Genomic DNA, 24,535 nt, shown 5'->3' with positions numbered 1-24,535 from the left:
GCAAATCGAGGAGAAGCAACAGTTCATCAGCAAATGGGTACCAGATGCCATGCAAGGCATTTGTTTTGTGGCCACAAGCAGGAATGCTGTGACAATGAGGTATTTTAAGAGCATTATCCAACGGGCTCCTGCATTCAAGGACTTAAAAAATTCGGTCAACCACATTTAGTGAACATCTACGATGCTCTTAGCCCTGGGTGTGGCTTTGGGGACCTGGAGACGAGCAAAACCTGGTTCTGTCCTGGAGGGATGCCCAGGGATCTTAGAGGCAGTATAGGTCCAATTTTCTCATTCCTCAACGACCCCACTGACAAAGGATAATGTCTGCGACAGTGTACGAGTCTCCTTACCTCCTGAATGAGGGTGAGCAAATGCCCTTTACTGAACTTGAAACACACATATATGTGTCTTGTGTTCCCTAGTTGAGTGCTATGGGTAAAGAAGTGTTCAGTATATATTTGTGGAATTAATAAATAAGTGACATGAGAGCAGATAGCACTGTGAATGGGAGCCAAACTGCCTGGATTCAAGTACTGACTTGCTCCATCGCTTATCAGCTTGGGGACCTGGGGCAAATGGCTTAACCTTTCTGTGCCTTGACAAGGATGGTTGTAGCGCATCCCTCATCCGTTGTTTTGTGGATTAAATGATTTGCTATATACCCAGAGTGCTGGGACAAGGCCTGGCACGTTGCAAGTGCTTTGGAAGGGTGGTTGTTACTGTTACTGGCGATGAGTCTTGCCTCCAGTGCGGTCATCAGTTTACCGTGGCTGTCCCTCCATTGAGGTGCCTCCAGGTTCCCTGAAGAGGCCAAGATGCACCCCAGGACACCATTTATTCTTATGTACCATTTGTCACCAAGACACACAGTAAGTCGGTGACGCTGGAAATGGCCAGTTCGTTTCTGCCTTGTTATAGGAGGCCTACATAACCACTTGGTTTGAATCAGATTTTTTACATGTCCAGTCCCAGAGACATTAGGTTTTTGTCTTTTGTCACCACGATGGCAGCATTTCTTACACAGACTTCGAACTCCCCCGTCACTTCCCCTCCTCACTTCTAGTCTGAAAATGGGAGGATTTGGGCAGTAGTTTGTCTGAGAAAGTCCATCTCTGCCTTTCCCTGGCTCTTGTGGTCTACAAGACAAGAGAGGCTTCCCTCCAGCAGCGAGCTTACTCCCTCGTCCACACACAAACACACACACACAAACACACACACACACACTTCCATGGCCCTCCTTTTGTGCTGAAAGTGGTATCTCCGAGCTTTCTTATTTGGGTGCTCCCTCCAAAGTAAATAACTTTAGTCATCCTAAGACGCTGTCCCCTTGGAGCAAAGGAGGGGCAGATCTCCTCACCTCCCACCCACTCCCGGCAGGGAAGTTAAGTTAATGGGGTCAAGCTTTGAGAAGAAGGCTTTGACAGGCCAGGCACGGTGGCTCACGCCTGTAATCCCAGCACGTTGAGAGGCTGAGGCAGGTGGATCATTTGAGGTCAGGAGTTCGAGACCAGTCTGGCCAACATGGTGAAACCCCATCTCTACTAAAAATACAAAATTAGCTGGGTGTGGTGGTGTGTGCCTGTAATCTCAGCTACTCGGGAGGCTGAGGCAGGAGAATCACTTGAACCTGGGAGGCAGAGGTTGCAGTGAGCCAATATCGCGCCAGTGTACTCCAGACTGGGCAACAGTGAGACTCCGTCTTTAAAAAAAAAAAAAAAAAAAAAAAAGGCTTCATTTAGGGATTTGAAGGACCTGCTGGGACCATGGACTTTCCGATCTGTGAACGGCTGTTCTGGAGGAAAAGACAAGTACCTGTTTACTGTGGGTTGCTCTAATTCAAGCTTATCTCCATCCCAGCCTAAACACCAAATACTGATTTCATATAAAGATATAAAAGGAGTCACCTCTATTCAAGATGCCAGATTTCCACATGATGCTGGGGGAAAACCGGGGAGTGCAGGGCCCCACCCTGATGAGTTCCCCACTGGGGAGGGCTCCTAGACCTGACCCGTTTTACTCTCACACTTGCCACATAAGGAGGTCAGAGAATGGAACAACGAAGAGAGGCTTGGGGACAGTGTGTGATTAATTGAGCTGTTCTTGGCAAAGACGCTGGCTGATTGGTTTGTCCATCTGTCTAACTTCCTGCCCACATCACAGATCAGTCTCTCTGTCCCCTGCTATTTACGCTTGGGTCCTGCTGACAGTGTGCTTTACCTCAGCTTCAAAGGCGCCAATCGCTGGTGGAGCAGGAAGATAAATTCCAGTTAAAAATAGAGCTGTATAGGAATCAAAAGCTCCTCCCTTACTTCCCTGTCTCAAACTGGCCTTGGCAAGGGGCTCAGAAGTGAGAGAACTCTGAGGTTTCTGGAAGCGTTTAGGGCTTAAAAGTTGGGTTGAAGGAAATACTCTAATACCTCTGAGTTTGTTTTCCTGGAGCCTAGTGAATGGGTTTTCTTTAGACCAAGGACTCCAGAGCTTGTTGAAGCTTGGCAGATCCTCTCACCATCAGCCCCTCTCCAGACACTTCCCATCCTCTTTTGTGGAAGACTGATTGATTATTACCGTCTGCCCTCTGGGCACATTAAACCCAGAGAAGGCAAGTGACAGCCAGAGTCACACAGGACAGACCAAACAGGATAATCTGTGAAACATCTGACTCCAACTCCTGAGACTCCAGTAATGGACATCGGTTAAGTAGCATCGTTTGTGAAAGTGCCTTGGCAACTGTAAAGTGCTATACAAATCTCACCATTATTATTAGCCTCTGAGTTGCATAGGTGCAGTGGAAGAAGCATGGTCTTAGGGATGAATCGGGGCTGGCGGCTCAGCCTGTTTGACGCTTGGCCTGGATTTCTGCCTTGCAATTCTGGCAGGTACAGCTGCTAACCCCACTGCAGTGTGCTCAGTGCCACACCACCTCGGCCATGGGCCAGGAACTCTTCACGGCAGTCTTGCTAAAGCCATACCCTCACCTTGACTGTTAGGTCTGAGAACTTCAGTTTCTCTACCTATTCCCAGACTTTCCTGAGACACCCTTAGCCTCTCTGGATTAAAAGTTCTTTCTCTGTTCCTGTGATGTCCATAAAGCACTTAGCACAGAGCCTGAAACATAGCATGTGCTTGGCTGGGCACAGCAGCTCATGCCTGGAATCCCAGCATTTTGGGAGTCCAAGGCAGGAGGATCTCTTGAGCTCAGGAGTTCGAGACCAGACTGGGCAATAAAGAGATACCCCATCTGTATACAATATTAGCCTAGTGTGGTGGCATGTGCCTATGGTCCCAGCTACTCAGGAGGCTGAGGAGAGAGGATCGCTTGGGCCCAGGTAGTCAAGGCTGCAGTAAATCATGCTCACATCACTGCACTACTGCACTCCCGCCTGGGCAACAGAGACTCTGCCTCAAAAAAAAAAAAAAAAAAAAAAAAAAGTGCTCATCTAAGGTTGGTTTCTTCCTCCTCATTCCATCTGACCTGGTCTGTTGGTGTCAGGACCTGGGGACCTGCTGCCAGAGTCACTGACACCCTCAACTCACCCCTGCGGACCATACCCAGATGTAAGTCCCTCCCCTGCCAGCACCTACCCTCTAGGTCTTGGTCATTGCCTTGACTTTAGCTTGTCCTTTCTTCTTGGGCCATTTTCCATGTCTTAGATCTGTTTTCTGTACTCATCTCCCTTTGTGCCCTGCTTTAGCTCACACTTGTCTTTACAGATCGCAGGCCTGCACTCCATCTTCCTGGGCCCAGGCCTTGCTTACGAAGCCCTCCCTGCTACCTTCCAGCTGGGCCATGCCAGGTAACTCGGAAACCATGGCTTTGGTTACTGTCTGGTCTGACTTTGCCAAGGCCAGGAGAAAATCACCTCTGGTGTTTACTTTCTATTTCTATGGGACTTTCTTCTGAGAACTGAGGAGCCCCTTTGTCTGGACAGCATGGAACTTCCCCTCCGCTGTTGCCATGTTGCGTAAACACAATTTGGATACTGCTGACCATCCACATAATGAGACCTTTATGTACAGGCCAGACTAGGCTCTACCTGCTTCCCAGGCTCTGCCCTGTCTCTCCACCCTCTACGCTGGTCCAAGGTCTCAGTATCTCCCAGCCTTTGGGCTATGGTTTAGGGAAACAAGGCACCAGGGAAGGCCTCATCATCTACAGTTTAAGAGAAGATGCAGTGAGAGAGCCCAGCATGGGGCTGGAAGAACTATGCTCTTAGCTAAAAGGAAGTTTCTCTCTCTCACCAGAAATAGGCTAGAGCCCAGAGCCTCAAAGGTCTGAGGTATGTTTGCTTCTTCACACCTCCAGAACTGAAGGGGATCACCCCTTCCAGTGTGACCATGCTTAAACCATCACTTCCAAAGGACCACCACAGAGTCTCTCTGAAATACTGCAATGACTCTAGAATCTTCCTTTATGTCCTTACTTATCTCTAGTTCTTCAATTTATCCCAATGTTTGACCATTACCATCCTAGAAGGAGGGAAAAGGTTCTGGACTGGGAACCAGGTAGGTCTTTTGACCTACTTGTCTATCAGAGTACCTCCTATGTGAGAGGCACTGTCCTTACAGCCTTCGATATATTTTCTACAATTCTTACCTCTCTAAAAGAGGAAACTGGGGCCCAGAGTTGCTAAGTAACTTACTATTCAAGTCAGTAAGTGCAGGCATGATAATTTTCTGGATTCCAAAGTTCTAGCTCTTTCCACACCAACATGCTGTACTAACTCTGTACCTTTACTGGAAGAGTTAACTTACTCAGTCTCTTGTTAATAGACATTTACTGGTCTAGGCCCTGAGATACATCAGTGAACAAGACAGTCCTTGCCCTTCAGAAGTTGCTACTTCAGCAATAAACAGGCACACAGCGAAACCATAAGATACTTTGTTATATTCTATGAAGAAAATAAAACAGGGCACTTATTTTATGGGAATGTGGAAAGACATCTCTGAAGAGAGAGCACATGAGTTGAATCCCAGTTGGGGAAAAGAGAAAAGGAAAATTGTTCTGAGCAGAAGCACAGACAGAAACAAAGGTTGAGAGGCAGAGAAAAGAGAAGGGTGGCAGGGACAAGAGGGGGCGGGAAGATGCGAGAGGTGGTGTGAGGCCAGCTACATTGGGCCTCATGGACCAGAGCACGCAGTTTGTGTTTTATCTTGAGCCAGCGGGATGTCATTTGGAGGATTTCAAGGAGGGATGTGACCTGAATCACACATCAAGGGGCTGTCTGTGGAGGAGGGACAGGAGTGGAAGAGGGTGAGCAGAGGCAGGTGCTGGCGGCAGTCCAGCTGAGAGTGGGTACGGGAGTGAACCGGGCTTGTGCAGGGGGATGGGATTTGAAGGTCAGGCTGCCAGGAATTACCAATGCATGGGTGTGAGCAAAGGAAAGAGAAGAATCATGGATGACTCCTGAGGGTTTGACTTGGATAACAGGATGCATGGGGTATTTGCTTCTGGGTTGGAAAGCCATGTTGGGGAGAGAGGAGTGGGTGGGGCTAGGTGGGCAATGAATAGTTCTTTCTTGGTCATGAAAGTCTGACATGTCTATTAGACATCTAAGTGGAGATGCAGTGCAGGAGGTTGAATATATACCCAAGTCTGGAGTTCAGAGAAGTGTTTCAGGCCAGAAACCAAACTTGGAGAGTCACTAGCTAGAGATGGTAGTTGATGTTACAGGACTGCATAAAGTCAGAGGAAATAGAGAATAGGGAAGAGAAGAGGCCCAAAGACTGAGGTCTGGGTTGTTTCCTTAGCCACCCTAATCTGCCTTTCATTCTCAATGTGAGGGGACTGGTCCTGTTATTCCAGTGGGAGCCTGGAGGGCATTTTGGTGTAGAATGCAGATGGGATGGGCTTGAAAGGAAAATAAACCTCAGACCCCAAAATCACTAAGCCAAAGGGAAAAGTCAAGCTGTGAAATGCATCAGGCAAATCTGCCTCCCACTTTATTCCTGAATAAGATAGACAAAGATTACAAAGCGACATACCCCTCTCATAATTTTCCCACTAGAAAATTCCTTGTGGCCCCAAGATATTTACCCTAAAACAGTTTTGTTGAATTTTACCCTGATAATGTAAATTAATAGCTTATCTTCACAGGTGTGGGACAAAGGACAGAACTCTAAGTCACTCTCCTGCTCACCTGAGACAAATTCATACCTGAGTCCTTCCTCTGATGTAAAAATGCAGATTCACTGAGCTATGGAGGCAATAGGTGGACTGTTTCCTCTACTCATCTCTCACATGTAAATTGTGTATCTGGTGAAAGGCTGATCAAAGTCTGAAAAGAATGCAACCATTTGTCTCTTATCTACTCACACCTTTTTAAAATTTCTTCCTCTTTCCCCAATATTCATCCTTTCCCCTTTAAATATTAAAGCCCTCAACATCATCTTTGGAGAAAGGCACAGACCTGCCTCCTGGGGGTACATCCTTAACTTTGGCAAAATAAACTTTCTAAATAAAGACCTATCTCAGATACTTTTGGTTTACATGGGTTAGGGCCAGAAGATTTCTTTGGCTAAAGTGATAGAGGGTAAGAAATCCTGAACGTCATTCGTGAATGTTGCGTGCCCCATCCATATGGTTGGGTCATTTAATCATCCCTTCTGAGCATCTGTAGACACTGTAGAATGCATTGGGGTAACCGTGATGGCCCTCAAGGAGTGAACAGACTTTTTCAGGGGTGGGGAGAATACAGAGAGATAAAGAAGAACTGCAAGAAATAGATAACGTACAGGAATTGAAACAAGTATATATTAACAAATACATGTAATCAGATATTTCACACAAAAGCAAAAAAGTCCCACATGTCCCCTACCTAACCACTTGTAGACTTTAAGGATCTGAAAATGGCAGGTCCTTGGCCACTGCAACTGGCTCCCAGGGAAAATCCCACCTGAGGTGCTCCACTCACACAAAGGACCCACACACAGGCACTGACCCCGGGAGTGTGTCCCTGTTTGGAACCTCCAGGGCTTCCCAATTGCTCCCAGGACTTGGCATTGTCACCCAATAGTCCGGATAGGGTTTAGCCATCCTCACACTGTAGGGAACAGTCCTGGCTGCTTCAGTGGTTTTAAAATCAGCATAGTTCACAGCCGCTGGTGCCTGGGAGGGTCCTCCAGGTGGGGGTCTGTGGGTTTAGTAGTGATGGCTAGTGTCTGGGCAAATTCCCAAGTGCCAGCAGGAAACCACAGAGGCAAGGGAGATGTTCATCCAGAATGCCATTGCAGTGACAGTATTTTATCAGTGTAATATGGGAGATGATGGTGGGAAATTTGTCTCTAAAATGTGTTAACAGTTGTACAAGCATAAAGAAAGAAAAGAAATTATTTTGAGTCTGGTGGGGGGTTGGGAAAGCACAGAGAACAACAAATTCAGAGTCAGATCTGGGTTTCAGTCTCACTTCTGATATATTTTGGGTGTGAACATCTCTGAGTCTCAGTTTCCTTGTTTGTAAATGAGGCCATTAATATCCATCATCCTTTGGTCCAACCCAATATGCAAACACTCATCCTGTTTTCTGGCAGTGGCACCGCCCTTCTTCCATGGGTGGCAGGAAGGAGGCTGATGCACTGTCTGCCCTGGAGGGTGCACTGTGCTTTGAACTGCTTTATGAAGGGAGGAGCACAGAGGTGAGGCTTTGAGCCAGACTGCCTGGGTTCAGATCCCAGCTCTACATTTACTAGTTCTATGGCCTTGGACAAGTTACCTAATTTGTCCGTGCCTCAGACTGCCTATCTGTAAAACGGAATGATGGTGATAGTAGCTATGTTACAGGCTCATTGGAAGGATTTAATGAGTTTTTGTATGTGAAATGCTTAGAACAGGGCCTGGCATGTAGGAAGTGTTTGATAATTGTTAGCTATTACTGGATGTTGGCTATGGGGCTAGCAGCATTCCTGAATACTCTGAGGGATGTCTAGGCTTGCATCCTAGATGTCTAATCTTCTCCTGTCCTTCCATTCCCTCTTGGATACAGAAGTCCCAGACAGAGCCCCAGCTAGCTAAGATGTGCTCCCTGCTGCTTGCAGCCATTCTTTGCTCAAGAATGGACCATCTGGACTCAGCCATCTTGGTGGGCTCTTTTGTTACTAAGGCAGGAGCTTAACAGACACTCTCACCCCATCCCTGAGCTCATATCATCCCTGAGAGATGGATGTGCATGATATCTAGCAATTGAAAAATAAATACAGCTAAGTTTCACTTTATGGCTTTTAGGGTCTTGACAAGGATTTTGAACACTCGCACATCCCAGCTGTCCAGAGCCCTGGGTCAAGTCAAACAGCTGAACCAAAATATCAAGTCCATGTCTGGCATGGTTTGGCTGTGTCCCTGCCCCAATCTCATCTTGAATTCTAGCTCTCCTAATTCCCATGTGTAATGGGAGGGACCAGGTGGGAGGTAGTTGAATTACAGAAGCAGGTCTTTCCCATGCTGTTCTCATGATAGTGAACAAGTCTCACGAGATCTAATGGTTTTATAAAGGGGAGTTCCCCTGCAAAATCTCTCTTGCCTGCCGCTGTGTAGGCCGTGTCTTTCTTTTCTTTTGCCTTCCACCATGCTTGTGAGGCCTCCCCAGTCATGTGGAACTGTGAGTCCATTAAACCTCTTTCCTTTATAAATTACCCAGTCTTGGGTATGCCTTTTTTTTTTTTTTTTTGAGATGGAGTCTCACTCTGTCAGCCAGGCTGGAGTGCAGTGGTGCGATCTCGGCTCACAGCAACCTCCATCTCCCGGGTTCAAGCGGCTGTCCTGCCTCAGCCTCCCAAGTAGCTGAGACCACAGGCACATGCCACCATGCCCAGCTAATTTTCTGTAGTTTTAGTAGAGATGGGGTTTCACTGGTTAGCCAGGATGGTTTTGATCTCCTGACCTTGTGAGGTTCACCCACCTCAGCCTCCCAAAGTGCTGGGATTACAGGCGTGAGCCACCGTGCCTGGCTGGATATGTCTTTATTAGCAGTGTGAGAACAGACTAAATACAATGTCCACTCACTGACAAATGGAGAAACAAAATGTGACACAGCCACACAGTGGAATATTTTTCACCTATAAAAATGAATGAAGCTCTAATATATAGTAAATGTGATGAACCTTGAAAACATTATGCTAAGTGAAAGAAGCCCATCACAAAAGACCACATATTATGTGATTCCATTGTTATGAAATGTTCAGAATAGGCAAATCCAGAGAGAAAGAAAGTAGATTAATAGTTGCCTGGAGGAGATGGGAAGACAGGAGGTGGGGTGATAACTAAAGCCTACAAGCTTTCTTCTTTCTCGGTGATGAAAATGTTCTAAAATTGACTGTGGCGGTGGTTGCACAGTCTGTGAATATACCAAAAAGTATTTCATTGTACACTTTAAATAGGTGACTTGTATGTAAATTATATCTCAATAAAACTGTTATTATAAAAATTGTCAAGTTCTTACAGCCAGTCTGTTGGATTGTGGGTAGGAGGGCCAATGGAGGGAAATTGGCATTGCTTCCATGTTCGTGACTTCCCTTCCCTCGTGCTCAGCACCCTCCACCCCCAGGCTCAGCCCTTCCCTGCTCCCAGCATGCCTTGCAGCTGCAGACACATCTGAGAAGTCTCTTCCAACCCTCCACTGGGAGGGCTTACATGTCTGTGAGGAAGACAGAGTGAGTTTCATGTCAAGTACCTGTGAAGGGTCTGGCTTGAGGGGGCACTCAGTCCATGGCTGTTCACTTATTCATTCATTCAGTGAATATTTATTGAACACCTAATGGGCCCGACACTGGTCAGATGTGGGGATATAAAGATGAAGTTTCATGGTCCTAGAGCTCAATGAGCTTCTACTCTAGTTAAAGGCAGACTTATAATAAAACTATCAGAATGAAAACAGGCCATTGCTGCAATTGGGACATGCATAACACTGCAATGGAAGCTCAGGAGAAGGGGTACTTAACCTGCTTAGGTGAATCAGGGAACACTTCACGAGGAAGTGATGCTTATGCAGAGTCTTGAAGGACAAATAACAGCTTGCCAGGAGAGAAGGTGGGCATGAGGGGAGAAGGAGGAAGGCATGTTGTAGGCACAGGGGCTAGCTGGTACGTGTAAAGTGTCAAAAGCATGGAAAAGCATGGTGTCTATGGGAAACTTTAGTTCGATATGGTCTAAGCAAAAAGAAAGGTAGAGAAATTGAAAGATGTGGCTTGTCCAGAGTAAAACATATACAAGTTATAATTCAGGCTCCAGAACTTATTAGCCATATAGGTGACCTTGGGCAAGTCACTTGATTTCTTGAGTCTCAGTTTCAACATCTGTAAAATCAGGTGGGCAATCCCTGTGTCATTGTGTGGTGATGAGGCGTATCTAAGATGATAGCAGCCGTCATAGCCACCACTCACTGTGAGCTTCTTCAGTGCTGGCTCATACCTCAAGTGCCCGCTAAGCATGTGGGAAGTGCTTGGTAAAAGCAGTTATACTGAGGCTGTGCTACAACATGTGGACTTCATTTCTTAAGCCGGAATGATGAGGAAAGTTATATTATTTGCTATTTAGAAGGATTACCTGGAAGCAGATAGGTATCAATCTACGTTTCAATCCTTTCTGAAAACCTTAGGCAAATAGAGGGAATCTGCTGTGACTCTTTTAAGGCAGTGCTATTAAAAAGGAATTTGTCATGTCCTCTTCCTCCTCTTTTTCTTCTCCTTCTTCTCTTCTTCTTACAATTATGCTTATTGCTATCTTTCATATGCTTTCCCATTGCCTAATGCAGGGAGCTCTCAGAGGCTTGCTGGTAAGAATGCAAGGTTAGTCCTGAGCATCATCTTGGATCTGTCTCTTTCCTGAGTGTCAGATCACATGAGCTCTTGCAGTCTCAGCCTCCTCATCTGTAAAATGGGATCATAACACCTGCCTTACCTACCCCAACTATTATGGGATAGTTATGAGGCTCTAAAGACACAATGAATGAAAGCACCCTGGATGAGACATACACAGAGAAGGACAGGATGAGTACGGTCTATAACTCTGGAGTTTATGGCCTACTGTGGAACAGGGACAATAAAGCAAGTACGTAAAGTATGATAAGGTCAGTCAGTATGGTAGCAGAATAACGGCCCTCAAAGATGTCCATATCCTAATCCCTGGAACCTGTGAATATGTTAGATTAAATGGCAATTAGGAATTAAGATTACAGACGGAATTAAGGCTGCCAATCAGCTGACTGGATTACTTGGTGGATCCCATATTATCACATGGGCCCTTAAAAGTGGAAGAGGATGGCAGGAGAGTGAGAGCCAGAGTGATGGGAGGCAAGAAAGACTCTACCCGCCATTGCTGTCTTTGAAGATGGAGGAAGGAACCACAAACCAGCAAAGGCAGGCAACCTCTAGAAACTGAAAAAGGCAAGAAAATGGTTTCTTCCTTAGACCCTTCAGAAGAAATGCAGCCCTGCTAAAAACTTGATTGTAGTCCATCTTGAGCTTTTGACTTCCAGAACTCTAAGATAATAAGTTCATACAGTGCAAGCTGCTAAGTTGGACATTTGTTACAGCAGCCATAGGAAACTAATATGGTCAGTGGGTCAAGTATTTGCAAGCACCCACGATGTGTTCTGAGTTCTGAGAACATAGTGGGGAAGAAGAGAAAGTCACTGCTTATCACTGGAGCTCACATTCCAGTGGAGAGAGCTAGCTAAGACTTCCAGGAGGAAGTAACAAACTGGCCAAGCCTGAAGGGTAAGTAGAGTTGGTCATTCTCACGAGGGAGCTGCACAGGTGAGGAGTTCAAGGCCGGGGAAGCCTCAGGGAATGACAAGTTCTGTCATGTAGGCATGCGTGCAAGATGAGGCCAGAGCATGAAAGGCTGCCTAAGTTGGGACTCTGGCCTAAGGGCCATCTGAGGTCACTGGAGGGTTCTAAGCAAAAGGCAAAACCACAGATTCATTTTTGCAAGATGCCTATGGTTGCAGGGTAAGAAATGTGTGGGCTGGGGGTCAGGAGTAGGCTTCAGGGGTGGAGAGCCCAGTCTAGAGGCCACTACCACTGTCATGGAAGGTAAAAAATGAGCAAGTTGGCAACTATGCCACCTCCTGCAGAAGGTGGCAGAAGATCTTTTCATTGGGCTGAGCTTCTTGTGGGGTCTGCATCTGCCAAGGGAACTGGGAGCCGCATTTGGGAAGAGTGAGTGTGGAGGAGAGCAGGAGCAAGGAGAGCTGAGAAATGGATAAGGGCTGACCCCTTCTGGGGTGAAGTGGCAAGAAAGAAAGAACCTCTGGCAATGGGATGGCTGAAAGGACTGTGAGGATCAGAATTTCAAATGCTTGATTTAGAATTGTTAGCTGTGTGGTGTCAGCACGACCTCTTCCTGCAATCTTCAGACCTTCAGTAAAAGTTGAACTGTGTGCAGCAGCCTTTTTATTTGTGGGTGCTTTTTAGACCTGTAGAGTGAGAATCAAGAGCGTAGTCCACATTTAGAGGAGTAAAGGAATAGCTTCAAGATGTGGAGTTTGTTGAATGAACTACTTAGTAGATATTAATGAGGCCCAGAACATGCCAGACCCTAGGCCAGGCTCTAGGGATTCATCAGAGCAGAGCAGAGCAGATGAGGCTCCCTCCTTATAGGAGAATCAAGAACAGAGATTCAGCAGAGGCAGAAAACTGGGCCCAGTGGTGACCATGAGCAGGTAAGTCCATCTGAGAATAAATAGAGATCTTAAGGATGGCTTGGATCCACAGGGTTGGAGTCAATATTCTGTTGATTTCAGGAGTCTTTAAAACTAGAAAGGATGATGGCCTGGATGGGGGTATGGTTAGTGGAGGGGAGATTATTGATAGGACTCAAAAGCAATTTAGGAGGAAGGACTGACCAGAATTGGGGACTGATAGGTGGGGGCAGGGAGGAGTCAAAATGATGCCCAGATTTCTGGCTCTGGCTTCTGGGTGGAGATGAGTGTCATTTACAGAGACGGGGAGCTGAGGGGAGGAGTAGGACTGGAGGAGTGCTCAGACAGGGTGAGTTGCCAGAGTGGAGGGCCCAGGGCAGACCCTGAAGCACCTGCTTGGGATTTGTGGAGTCAGACAAACCTAAGGGTGAATCTTGGCTCAAATTACAAGGTGATGGCAGAGCCTGAAGACAGGGAGGGTGAGCGAAGGCTGCAAAGGAGATGGAGAGGGTGCTGGGATGAAGAGGCAGAAGGCAGCAATGCCTCAGGGGGTTACACACAACCATTTTTGTCTTCTTCCTTTTCCCACCAGCAGGCATGCAGGGGCAGAGGTGCCGATTAAACTCAACCTTGTCAGTCTGGCAGCCTCTGAACAGCTTGAGTGTCTTCTTCTTCTTCTTCTTTTTTTCCACAAAGGGCAAGAGCGGGAAAGAAGTGTCTCTTCATAGCTGGCATGGGTGATTTAGATGGATTTACTCACCTAGGCCAGCAAGTAAATGTATGATTTGTTACTCTCTAAGGTAAGTTCAGAATCTCCCTGTCATGCACTACTCTGACTCTCTACTGTTGGTTAGTTCAATAATACAATTGACTTCACAGAGAGCTCCTCTAAGTCTGAAGGGCGGTTGGGCTCCAGGGAGCCACCTTTCCAGGGTTGCCTGGAGTCCTGGGGTATGTTACAGCCACCTGGAGGCCCACACAAGTACCCTTCACTAGGGGCCATTCCTGCCTCCCAGGCAGGAGTCAAGTGACAGTGTGAGTGTGCGTGTGTGTCCTGAGGTCTGGGACACTTGTCCTTCAGGCTGCAGCAGGAAGCCAAGGCATACCTTCTAAGATTAGAACAAATTTCCCAAGGACCTGGCCCCCGGTCTGCATCCCAGTCAGCTGTAGCCTATCCTGTTACAGCGTCTCCCAACCCTACCTCCCTTGCAGTCAGGAGTGAGCATGAGCAGGACATGGTGCTGGGCCCTCTGGTCCCTGCCCTTGCAAGCCTCACGAGGGGGTACTGGAGGGAGACAGGAGAGGACCATCAGTTAAGACAAATTTTTGCATTTGACTTGTGGATCCAGGTCACATGCAGAAGAAATCAATGATAATAATTCAGTAGCTGCAACATCCTGAGCACCTAGTACATGCCAGGCCATCTGCATGCACAGTCTTCGTTAAAGTATGTAACAAAACCCAAAGAGGAAGCCACTTTGCCTAGTAGCCCATGTAAAGTGAAAAGAGCAGATGGGGCAAGGGCTATGCTGGAGACCAAAGGAGGCCCTGCCTGCTGCAAATAGACATAATTTCTCATGGTTCCCAGGCCCATTCTCAGAGGCTCAGGGCTGGCCTTGAAGTGACAGGTCAGGCAGGTTCAAGCATGCCCAGAGTACAGCCTAGGGCTTGTCCTGTGGAGGCCAATGGGCCTTGGCTCACATTATCAAGGCAATGGCAGAGCAGGAAGCTAGGAAGAAAAAAAAGAATGTTTTCCACTTTAATCAGTCTGTATCTGCACCAATGGTTTGACATGGCCACTTGATCAAATTGCCTATTGTTATTTGTCCATGATCCCTTGAAAATTCTAGATAACCTTATTATCCACAAATCAAGGTGTTTTCAGTGTTTAGATGTCACAGTCATTAGATTATTAGCAAAAAAAATTAGAAATTTTTCATGCGCCTCATTTCCTTACTTAATCTTTGACTGTACTTGGAATTAATGCATGGGGGAAGTGTCTAATTTGGAGGCAGAAGAAAAATAACTGGATTCAGAAGAACATTAGAAGAATACAAGCTTAAGTTTTTATAAATTATTGAATTCGCAAATCTATTTAACTATATTTGCAAAATACTACATAAAGTTCTAGAAGAATCTACGAGTGCCTAGATATACAGAGAGCACAATCTGAAAAACTGACATCTGAGCTTCCTTCAGGCACAGTTTCACCCTGGGCACTTCCAGAAAACGCCCTGTGAAGCTCCCCTTCCCCACCATGCACCTTCCCCCATTCAGGCAGAATTGGCAGCTCCCTCGTTTTTTTTTTTTTTTTTTTTTTTTTAGTACATCTTGGACATATTCATTCATTCATTATTTCTGTATTCCAGGCCCTGCACTGAGTGCTCAGGGTATAGGAATGAGCCAAATCAAAAGGGTCCTTTCATAATGGAGGTTACAGTTTAGTAGGGGAGACATATATTCCATAGCCATTATTATCTTAACTCCAGCTTATTATTTATTAGGGTGATAAATGCTGAAGAGGAAAAGGGTTCTAGGAGGTCATGGGACAAGAAAATCTGACCCAAAGATGTGACATTTAAACTGAGGTCAGTAGAAGTGATCCAGGCAAAGTGTGAGGTTTGAGGGATGAGAAGGGTTAGTCAGAGGGCGGGCAGAGGTAGCCAAGGGTATTCCAAGTAGAGTTTACACAAAAACCTCCTGGAGGAGAGACAGGAGGTGTTCGAGGAACTGAAAGAAGGTGTTGCTGGGACTCAGAGAGTTTTTGCTTTTGTTTTTGGAGATGGAGTCTTGCTCTGTGCCCAGGCTTGAGTGCAGTGGTGCAATCTCAGCTCACTGCAACCTCCGCCTGCCGGGTTCAAGTGATTCTCCTGCCTCGGCCTTCCGAGTAGCTGGGATTACAAGTCCCCACCACCATACCCAGCCAATTTTTTAGTTTTAGTAGGGACGGGGTTTCACTATGTTGGCCAGGCTGGTTTCGAACTCCTGACCTCGGGTGATCCACTCGCCTTGACCTAAATTGTTGGGATTACAGGCGTGAGCCACTGCACCTGGCCTGAGAGCTTTTAAAATACCCACATTTTTTCATGTTTTTCTCTTTCTACTGTAAATGCTGAGCACAGAGACCATGTGTTATTCATGGCCCCATCCCCTAGCCCATAGTAGGTACTCAGTAAATGCTGGTAAAGTGAATGAACGAATAAATGAGTGATGCCTCCATAAACCAATACCACTGGGACAACATTGTGAAGGCTTGATAAATATAGATCCAGACCTTGAAGTGAAAATGGAAACAAATTGTCATCCAGGGAGGCTCTGAGCGTGTCAGGCTTGAATATTTTAATTAAGGTTCAGTGACTTGTCCAAGCTCCCTACAATAGTAACCAAAGGGCAAAGAATGAGGCTTTCTCCTGCCCAAGCCATTACTTAACAGTCTGAGCCTCCTGTCTCTACTTGGAGCTATGAAATCTATTATAATTCCATATCTCTATCCATGGGTATCTGTCTTCTCCAGTTTTAACAACCCAACCTATCCTAGAACATGACACATCGAAAATACTTAAAATTTGTTTCTTTATCTAGAGTGGTTGAATATATCTGTTGGCTGCTTGATATTTTCAGACCCCTTTCAGCAAGGAGAAAATTAGAAGAAAAGAGAGGTATAATGCAGAAGGTAGAATTAATGTATTATGAATATAGTAGAATGCTGTCTGCCCCGGGTCCAAAGTCCACATCTCTGGTCTGGTCTCAGTATCTGCCTTCAGTCACTAAGGGAGAGGCTCCACGCCTCCAGGCCCCTTCCAAGGGGTCCTCTGCTGCCCAGGGATACTCAAGGCGGGATTCCACAGTCTCTAGTATATCAAGAGGGCTCCATCCAAAGTACGGGATAGACCCCCGCTCCCTTGAAGCCTACTCAGCTACAATGGGACCAAAGGGGATCTTGGAGCTGACTTTTTAAAACAAACTTTTCCATCTCCTCTCACCGACCTGCTACAAAAAGGGAAAAGAAACAAAAGCCATCCAGCTGAGTTGAGTTGCTTCCCTTGAAAGTTCGATTGCAGGGTTCTTCAATCTTTTGGCTTCCCTGGGCCACAGTGGAAGAATTGTCTTAGGGCACACATAAAATACACGAAAAAAAACTCATGATGTTTTAAGAAAGTTTATGAATTTGTGTTAGGCCACATTCAAACCACTCCCCTTGGCCACATGTGGCCCATGGGCCGTGGGTTGGACAAGCTTGTTCTATTGGGTTTTACAGAGCAAAGCAGCTAGGCTCCTGGCATGGCAGGCAAGATTGTTGGGTATTCAGCCTGTAGAGGCTTGCTGATGGCCAGCCCTCTCTCTTCCACCCACCCTTTCCTCTGGATGCTCCCTTTGGGCCTTGAGCTGATTCACGGTTACTGTCCCCTCCCAGGGCTGACAGAAAGCACTCCAGGGCATTGGTCCCATGAGAATTCAGACCTGCATGTGGGGAATGGCTGCCGGGCACTCAAGTCCCCTCTGTAACTAGCATCATCCGCATACTCAGGAATTCTCTCTACACTTCCTTCCTGCTCACTGTCTCTCTTTAGAAACTGGTTTTGAATTAGTAATAGTAGGCGTTCGTAATGTATTTTTCAACAATAATAAAACAGCCAATTTACTGAATGATTATTGTGCCAGGTACTGTGCTAAGATGATCTCATTTAATCCCCATGACACCTTTGTGACATGGATTCATAATTATCTCCTTTTTACTGAAGAGAGTTGAGACTCAGGAGCCCAAGTAACTGAATTATGGGTTGCGGAGCTACGGATGGGAGATCTGGAAACCATGCTCAGTTGGTCTATTAAAGCCTGTGCTCCCGACCACAACACCACACTGCGTCCAGCAGGAAAAGCATAGAGAGTACATTTTGGGATTAAAAAGTGCTCATCTGGCCACGCACGGTGGCTCATGCCTGTAATCCCAGCACTTTGGGAGGCTGAGGCAGGCCGATCACTTAAGGCCAGGAGTTTGAGACCAGCCGGGCAAACATGGCAAAACCCCATCTCGACTAAAAATACAAAAATTAGCCAGGCGTAGTGGCACACGCCTGTAATTCCAGCTACTCAGGAGGCTGAGGCATGAGAATCTCTGAAACCCAGAGGCGGAGCTTGCAGTGAGCAGAGATCGTGCCACTGCACTCCAGACTGGGCAACAGAGTGAGACTCTGTCTCAAAAAAAGAAAAAAAAAAGAAAAGAAAAAAGGTTGCCCATCAAACTTATTAATAATGAGACAACAGTAAAAATGGGCAAAGGATTTAAATAGACACTTCACCAAAAAATACATATGAATCACTAATAAGCACATTAGTCATCAGGTAAACATAAATTAAGACTACAAAGAGATACCACCACACACCCACAAGAATGGCAGAATTAAAATAAACTGACAATACCAAACGATGGTGAAGCTGCAGAACAACCGGATCACTCCTATGTTATTGGTGGGAATGTGAAATAGTATAGTCACTTTGAAAAATATTTTGGTAGCTTCTCATGAAGTTAAGCATACACCTACGCTACACCTACCAACAATCTCACTTGTATTTGCCCAAGAGAAATGAAAGCATATGTTCACTTAAATACTTGTATACAAATCTTCAAAGAAACTTTATTATTAATATTGGAGACCTAGAAATAACTCTAATGTCCATCAACAGGTAAGTAGATAGACAAATTGTGTTATACGTGCATTATGGAATACTATTCAGCAATAAAAAGGAACAAACTACACACAACAACATGCATGAATCTCAAAAGCATTGTGCTAAGTGAAAGAAGTCAGACAGAAATGACTTCCCGTATGATTCTATTTACATAACATTCTTTAAAAGGCAAAACTATAATAACAGAAAGAAGATCACTGATTGAGTGGGACCAGTGGTGGGGGCAGGGAATTGACTGTAAAGAGTGTGAAGGGTCTTTTGGGGTGATAGAAATGTTCTATATCTTCTTTTTTTTTTTTTGACACAGCGTCTCACTTAGTCACCCAGGCTGGAGTGCAGTGGTGTGATCTCAGCTTACTGCAACCTCCAGCTCCTGGGTTCAAGAGATTCTTGTGCTTCAGTCTCCTGAGTAGTTGGAATTACAGGCATGCACCACCACACCTGGCTAATTTGTATTTTTAGTAGAGACAAGGTTTCTCCAGATTGTTCAGCCTGGTCTTGAACTCCTGACCTCAGGTGATCCACCCGCCTTGGCCTCCCAAAGTGCTGGGATTATAGTCGTGAGCCACTGCACCTGGCCAATTTTTGTATTTTTAGTAGAGACAGGGTTTTGCCATATTGGCCAGGCTGGTCTCAAACTCCTGACCTCAAGTGATCCGCCAGCCTCAGCTTCCTAAAGTGTGAGGATTACAGGCGTGAGCCACAACACCCAACCAGAAATACTCTATATCTTGATCATGTTCTATACATCTCGTGCTGGTGGCTATATGACTGTATACATTTGTCAACACTCATCAATGTATACACTTAAAATGGTTGAATTTTATTGTATGTATATTTTACCTCAAAAAGGTGATTAAAACATTTTAAAGTGCTCATGATAGTTCAAATACAAAAGTTGAGGTGCACTCAGCCTGCAGGAGGTCTCCTTTCATTTGCCCTAGGGCTAGAAGCCTGGCTTAGTCTCAGGATGCCAGCTCTGTGTGCCTCAGGGCGTCAGCAGGAAGGCACTGTGGCTGCAGGAGGCTGGCAGCCTCTGGCCGCTGCTGGGGGCAGGCCACATCCAGCCACTCCTGCCCTGCCCAGGGCGGCTGCCAGGCAAGACAGTAGAGACAGCACAGAATTTGGAGTTTGATAAGACCAGGTTTGGATCCCACTCTATAATTGATGGGTTGTGGGATCCTAGGCAATTGACTTAACTGTTCAGACTCTCATTTGTAAAATGAGGATAATAACACCCCCTACAGGGTTATGGGGACACTAGGAGATGGTGTTTGATTAGACAGTTTGGGTTCACATCCAGACCCTGCCTTTTACTAAATGTGTGATCTTAGGCAAGACACTTGACCTGGTTGAGCCTCAGTTTCCCGACTTGTAAAATAAACATTTATAATAGCACTTATTTTTTAGGATTGTGATAAAGCCCAAATGAAATATTGCATATAAAGCCCCAGCACAGTGTCTGGCACATAATAAGCTCTCCCCTTATTTTAGCTATTGTTGTTGTCACCTAAGATACCAACTGACACACAGTAGGTGTTAGTCAAAATGTGGGCTGCCTCGCACTCCTTGTAGAGATACCAGGCTGTTGCCAGTTTGGCCCTGAAGGATTGTAAGGGGGTGGCAGGGATCTGCTACTGCCAACTCATTTTCATTCCCATCTTGCAGAATAGGTTGGCAGAGCAGATGGGCTGGTACTGCATCTTCATGTCGGAGGAATTTACAAATGGGAGTCTTCTGAACCACAGGAGCTAGCTGGAGTGTGTTTCTGGCCTCCAGCCACAAGGACACTCACTGAGAGCAGGGCCGTTCATGTGCGTGGGTCATTTGGATGTCTCCAGGCTGTGGGGTAGGGCAGTGGGGTCAGGATCAGCCTTCAGAGGGAAGACTGCTTCTGGCTTCTGCAGGTTGGGGAGGGTCTTGCCGTTACCCAGGCGTATGGTATGAAGGGGCCATAAAGAGCAAGTCCCGAACGCAGCTGGCCTCAGGGGTGTGGCCACAGTTTGAGGGTTGTGCCTGCCCCTGCTGGGGATAATTTCTCAAGTGAGGGCAGGGGCTCTCAGAGGCTTCCGTGGGTGAATGGCCTGAGTAGTTCTCCAGGGAAGGTAATGGTCTAGGGAGTGGGACTACGGGGTTAAGTCTCTGAGCAGACAAGCCCTGTCCTGCAAAGTTAAAGGGGAAGGTCCAGATGAGTCATTTCAAGAGCTGAGCAGCTGGGAGGCGGGTGAGGCCACTGACCCAGCAGTCAGAGGAGCGGCGTGAACTCACTGGCCCCCATGCCCTTCCGCTTCATCTGTGAGATGAGGGGCTTGCAAAGGACCCACGCTGCTAAGACCCATGCTGCTGGCTCGCTCTTCATTTTCAACATAACGTGAGAAGAAAATTGGAAAAACTTGGGTTATCTTTCTTATGTAGATGAAAATAGAGGTGGATAATGGATAACCTAATTAAGTTCAGGCAGAATCGGAACAAACTCGGCCAGGAAACTCAGGGATGCCAAGCAAACCCAGCGATTGCTACAGACCCAACACCTTCACACTCAGCTCTTCCAACTAAAGAATCCCATCCCTCCTCCTCCTCCTCCTTCCTAAGCTTTTAGGAGTGGAACTCCCTACCTTTCTTAAATCAGGAATAAAATGCACAATATGATATGGTCCTTTTACTCCAAATTAGCAAGCTGAGGCCAGCCATTCTTTTGAAAAGGAGAGTTTCAGGAAAGCAGATGGCATGGCTCAAATAGCCTAGGAGGTATCCACAAGCACTTATAGAGGAAAGTGGGTGAAAAACTGGTAATGAATAACAGTGACCAAGATGGTCAAAGGATACAAGGTCAGAAGAAGTTTAACTGTGAAAGGGAAAAAGAAAAAAAGAAATGAGGAGATAGAAAGAGAAAGAAAGAGACAGCAAGATCAAGAGAGCCTGCATATGCACACATACACACACGAGTGTGCTGCCTGCACACCCCAACTCCCCCAACACCCCGGGGGATTGCTGCCACCCAGCTAGGGAAACAATAACCTTCACTTTGGTTTTATCAGAAAAGTCATACAAAGAAGGAATGAAGATTTTGCTTTCTTTCCTGTTACTTTTTTGCCATCTGCTACACCAAGGGCACAGGCCTAGCCCCTTGGCCAGCTTGAGAGCCTCATGGTTCTGAAGCAGGAAGGGTCCAAGCAGGAAGCAGGGGCTCTAAGAATAGAATGGGTCATCTAGGGAGGCTTTTGGAGTAGATACAGACTGGGTTTCTCACTAATCCCCCAGGGTGAGTTACTGGGGCCCTCCTGCCTCCCGCAGGGGGCTCCCAGGCTCTAAGCAGAGGTTAACATACAAGGTTGCTGCACAGATCAATCTGTGCGTTATATTCCTCATGGGAAACCCAAGAAGGGTTCTCCTTATAGTGAGCACAGAAATATAATGGCCCCCCAGCCCAAGAAGCAATGCATACAAGATCCAAGATACAAATAATTCAATCTCCTTTTGCTACACTCCTATCAGCATCTGTACTGTCCTCCACCAGATGCATGAGAAATCTCTTTTTGGATACTGGCCAATCTGCTCCTTGTATAGTTATTTGAGCAGATGACTCACAAGATTTTATATATATTAATTGACAGCAGAGTTGTGGACAGCCCAGACAGTACTTTATCCCACCACCTCAGCACATCCACATCCACTTCCTAGTGGCCTCCAGGAACCCAGGATGGTGGCTGCTGTGGCTTTTGCAGGAGAGGTGGCGCCACTCGTAATTTGGCTTCCAGCCACTTCACCCAGAGAGGATCGAGGATTGCTAAAGGACCTTCTGGATCACAGAAAGCAGAGAGTAGAAATGGTGTTCACTTCCACCCCAGGGTCAGCACAGTGCTGGCAGTGAGGTCAGACTGGCCCATGCTGGTCTGTCTGGGATCAGCCTAACGTCCAAGCACAGCCTGGCATGGAAGATCCAGAACTAGGCCCTGAACTTGGGACTCCACAAGGGGAGGATGTGGAATTGGAAGTGCAGGGTCTAGTCCCAGACCTACACTTCACAGCAGGGACCCTGGACAAGCTACCTATCTTTTCTCAACTTCATTTTCTTCCTCTGTAAAATAGGGATGATATCTACTACATAGGATCATTATGAAGATAAGTGAAATAAGGTGTATGGTAAGTGCTTTATAAACCAATGTTTATTTAAAAATAAGGAAATCCCAACATGTATTATTCCCATTTTCAACTGATTTTACTTAACATGGTTAGGGGCTGGCCCATGTTGGGGCTAGAACCTGCTTGACAATCAAGATCAAGCAGGGACTTCTGCAGGCCCCTAGTTGAAAGCAATGAGATTTAAGAAGATTCAGTCTCCCTATAGAAGTCTTAGCTAAGCCTCATTTTGATGGAGGCCAAAGGAAGTTCCTGAAAAATAAGATACTATCAACTAACAATTTGGTGGTGGGGAGGAGTTTACAGAGAAATTAAGTTGTGATTCCTCTGTATTGAAGTTGACAGACCAGTTAGGGAAATATGAAACCAGGGTACACCAAATGCAAGAGTGAATTAAAGCGGGGCACGGCGGCTCACACCTGTAATCCCAGCACTTTGGGAGGCCAAGTCAGAAGGACTGCTTGAAGCCAGGACTTCGAGAACAGCCTGGACAACAAAATGAGGCTCCATCGCTACACAAAAATAGAGAAATTAGCCTGGCATGCTGGCATGCACTTGTAGTCCTAGGTATTCAAGAGGTATTCAAGAGGCTGAGGTGGGAGGATCACTTGAGCCCAAGACTTCAAGGCTGCAGAGAGCTATCACTGCACTCCAGCCTGTAACAGAGTGAGACCCTGTTTCTAAAAACAAACAAACAAACAACAAATAGCGAGTTAAGGAGATAATGGTATAGAAGTTGTAACTGTAGGGGCATGATTCATAGCTCAAGGAGCAGCACAGGCTGTAAGTGTGGCTGTGGCTATGGGCCCAGGAAGGAGAAGTGATGGGGTAAGGGTGGGGGTCAGATGTGATCAAAACGTGATTATAGACAGTGTTCTGGACATGGAGTGTCTGACTGACATCTCCATTCTGTTCCTTATGTGACCTTGGGCAAGTAACAACCTCTGTAAGCATCCGTGGCCTCATCTAAAAGTGAGGACAGGAACACTTAACGTCATAGGCTCATATAAGAATCAAACGAGAGAGCACATGTAAAATGCTTAACACAGAGCTTGGCACACTAACAAGTGCTCAACAAATGCAAGCTATTAAGCGTGGAGCCAAGGTATTTGGAATCTATCCTGAAGGGGTAAATATGGCGAGGAGTTTAAGAGAAAACACTTGTCCTAAATTCTTACATGCAAACCAAGATTGCAAAAAAGAGGCACATGAGCAGCCCCCACAGTGATGCAGACATCCTTTTGGAGAGAGAGTTCGACGTCCAGGGGAGGGTGGGTGACCTGGCTAAGATGGCAGGAAAAGACCCTGTAACCCTGGGAAGCCCTGGAGTAGGGGCACAGCGAGTTCAGGGACATTCCATATCTATCCCGCCAGAGAGGAGGGCAAAATATAGAAGAGAGCTGAGAAAATGGAAGGAAAACTTCTATTTAAGGAGCAAATGGGGGAGAGGGCTGACAAGGGAGGAAAGAGATGACAGAAGCTAAGAGCTGGAGCTAGAAAAATTCCAGACTCGTATCAGCTACAAGATCTGGCCAGGGAATGGACACGTGGTCCAAGGGGAGCCTGTGATCACAGTTCCCAGCATGCTTTGCTGGATTCCCACGCCTGGCTCCGCAGTTCATGGCGTTCTAAAGGCAAATTGAGATTACTTAATTGAAACATAGGATGCAGCGGCAGAGTGTAGAATGTGCCCAAGAGGGTGTTAAAATGAATGTATCCCTTTTTAACTAAGGGAAAACTCCCAGAAGCTATTACAATTTTAAAACCCCAGGAAAAAAAGCCCTCCTGACTATGAAGGAAAATGTAAAACTTATTTACATATAGAAATACTATCAAAGAAGTCAAGAGAAAACTAGAGACCTGGAAAAGTATTCTAAAACAGATGAAAATGAGGTAGTGTCTGTTATATAAAGCACTCTCACATAATGACCGGAACGATACATAAGAAAGGATATAAATAGGCAATTCATAGAAAAGCAAATTCAAAAAGCCAATCAACATAAAAAGATGCTCAAACTTACTACAGTAGTTGTCAGGGAAATGCAAATTAAATTAACACTAAGATTTCTTTT

General features: G+C 46.1%; 1 protein-coding gene across 11 annotated transcripts in view; it reads right to left on the bottom strand.

Moving 5' to 3' along the window:
- The window catches only part of RCSD1 (RCSD domain containing 1), a 75,797-nt gene that overhangs the window by 21,590 nt on the left and 29,672 nt on the right, over positions 1-24,535 (bottom strand). The gene's annotated exons all lie outside the window — the stretch shown is intronic.

The sequence above is a fragment of the Macaca fascicularis genome, chromosome 1 (assembly GCF_037993035.2).
Source record: "Macaca fascicularis isolate 582-1 chromosome 1, T2T-MFA8v1.1".
Classification (NCBI taxonomy): Eukaryota; Metazoa; Chordata; class Mammalia; order Primates; family Cercopithecidae; genus Macaca; species Macaca fascicularis.
This window is presented reverse-complemented; position numbering and strand designations above follow the sequence as displayed.